This window comes from Vipera berus, assembly GCF_964194415.1.
Source record: "Vipera berus genome assembly, chromosome: 7".
Taxonomy (NCBI): Eukaryota; Metazoa; Chordata; class Lepidosauria; order Squamata; family Viperidae; genus Vipera; species Vipera berus.
The window spans coordinates 73180280-73183327 of NC_138209.1; positions in this window are offsets into that span (position 1 = coordinate 73180280).

Consider the following 3048-nt stretch of genomic DNA (forward strand, 5'->3'; position numbering starts at 1 on the left):
AACCTCTTAATTCATTTTGGAAAGAGCTACAGCTTCCTCTAAAGGAAATCCTTTGCTTTGCCCTTTGCCCTTTTGTTTTCTTTCGTGCACTAGAGTTGCTTTTCTTTCTCTTCAGGGGTATATACTTCATGCAGTCCTCGACTTACAACGGTCCATTTAGCGACCATTCGAATTTACGACGGCACGGGGGGTGGGAAAAAGTGACTTCTGACCGTCGTTTTCAGCATCCCCCATGATCGCGTGATCAAAATTCAGACACTTGGCAACCGACTCGCATTTATGACGGTCACAACGTGATACATTTTGGGCTCAGTTTAGCGTAGGAAGTCAAGGACTGCCTGTACTTTAAACCATGAAAGGCAAATATGTGGAGCAGTGGGCTAATGCCTCCTTAAGTAACACCAGCTGCCTGCCATTAGTGCAGGTTCGAGTCCCACCAGGCTCAAGGTTGACTCAGCCTTCCATCCTTCCGAGGTAGGTAAAATGAGGACCCAGATTGTTGGGGGCAATAAGCTGACTTTGTAATAATGCCGCTGGGGGGGTGTGTGAAAGCCCTAATAAGCAGGCATATACATAGAATGAAGGCTACTGCTAAGCTTGTAAGCCGCCCTGAGTCTTCGGAGAAGGGTGGGATATAAATGGAATTAAAATTAAAAAAAAAAATAATAAAATGTTGGTGCCAGATGAATAAGGGAGAACATGGTGTCAAGTTTACTATTTACTATACCACAAGACATACTTTTTTTAAAAAAAGCAATGTTTGCATTTATCTGGAAGACTCATTTCTAAATGTTGTTTATTCCTATTAGAAGCCACACTCTGTTCTTTCAAAGATCTGTTGATATGAAGTAGGGACAATCACACACACACACACACACACACAAAGCCACATACACACACACACAGACCCACACCCAATTAAAAGCAACCACACTGACACATCTCCAATGCAGTTTCTTAGTAGCAATATGCCGAACTGAGATGGCTTCAGAGTGTATGTCAATGTTATTGCTTGACAAGAGATGAAGAAGTAGCCATTTCATATGTTAAACTTGTGTATTGCTTTAAGAGATTCGGTTTAAGGTTGGGAGGGGGGGAGAAGGAGGATTGCACTTTCAAGGCCATCTCTAACTAAAGAAGATAAGGCCTTGTCCAGTTTGCTAATGGAAGGGAAGCTGATTCTTTAAATTAATTGGAGAATATGATTAATGACAGAAAGGTGGAGAATTGTGTTTTAATATATTGTGCAAGGGACGCGGTGGCTCAGTGTGTTAGGACGCTGAGCTTGTCGATCAGAAGGTCGGCAGTTTGGCGGGTCGAATCCCGAGTGCCGCGTAACAGAGCAAGCGCCTGTTACTCGTCCCAGCTTCTGCCAACCTAGCAGTTCGAAAGCACGTAAAAATGCAAGTAGAAAAATAGGGACCACTACGGTGGGAAGGTAACAGCGTTCCATGCGCCTTTGGCGTCTAGTCATGCCGGCCACATGACCACGGAGACGTCCTCGGACAAGCGCTGGCTCTTCGGCTTTGAAACGGAGATGAGCACCGGCCCCTAGAGTCGGAAACGACTAGCACGCATGTGCGGGGGGAACCTTTACCTTTACTTTTAAGGATCCTTAATCTCTGGGTGAAAGGAACAACCTTTTTCCAAGGGAAAACAGCCAGGAAGATCAAACCACAAAGCAGGGAGGGAAGAAAAAAATAAAACTCAGTGGGATGTCCTTCCTTGATTGCTGGAGAGGAAAAAAGGTCATCTATCCGGGTGTTATATCTTCCCTTTGTCCCTTGGTGGAGGTGTTGAGCTAGGTTTCCCCCCACACAAACACACACATCTGCAATAATATTAGTTGCTGTCTCTGTACTGAGCACCCTCCCCACCATACATGCACACAACTCACAATCTCATTTATTATTATTGTTTTGTTATTGTTATTGTTATTATTATTGTTGTTGTTGTTGTTGTTGTTGTTATTATTATTATTATTATTATTATTATTATTATTATTATTATTATTGATTATGATTATTGGTGATGATGATGATATTATTATTATTATTGATTATGATGATGATGATTCTATTTAACCTTTTCCAGCTCACACACAAGTGGTGGTGGTGGCGTCATGCCCTCCCATTCCTGGAAGAGTTTTCCTGGAAAACCTGCCCAGAGGATTTAGGACCAAGCTTAATCCCCTTTGCAGATCTGGTTCAGATCCAAAATCCAGTCAGACACAGGTGGGCAAGGGGGGGGGGAGAGAGATTCCCAAATGAGAAAAGTCAGCTCAGTTGGAACTGTTCAAGCAGATCTTTTGATGGGGGGTGGGGGAGACAGGGCAAGGGAATTTAAGGGGTTCAGAGGTGGGGTCTCTCTCTCTCACACACACACAAACACACACACAAACACAAAGAGGGCTCACGAATGAACCCAAAGGCAGAGAAGAAGGACAGGAACAGTTCCCAGCTCCATCCAATTCCATTCTCTCACCCAGAGGAGGGGTGGTACCCAGGGCTGTTAGCCCTCCCCCCCTCCCCTCGAGGAGAATCTGATGATGAGGAAAGAAACCTTGTGCCTTCAGCACAATTACAGCGGTGGGTGGGGGGGGGCGAAGCTCATAGGACCCTATAAATCACTGCAGGGGGGGTTTGGAAAAATCCACACGCGCCCAAGGTGGATCCGCTTGGCTTCGATGGAAAGGGGAAGGGGGGGTCGCGTGGAAGAAGGGAAAGATGGATCGCGGATGGGGAGGGGGTTTCTCTCCCACCCACACTCAGGTCGGCTCAGCATTGTGCCAACTGGGGCAAGCAGGCTAAGGGTGATGCTCCAGTGTTTTCGGGGGGGGGGGGAATCGCGGGTGGGGAGGGGGCTTCTCTCCCATCCACCACCCACCCACCCATCCCTGCTCTACTCAGCTCCTACCAACTGGGGCAAGCAGGCTAAGGGTGGTGCTCCAGTGCTTTCCCGTGGGGGGGTGGGGAATTGCGGGTGGGGAGGGGGCTTCTCTCCCACCCCTGCTCTACTCAGCCCCTACCAACTGGGCCAGGCAGGCTA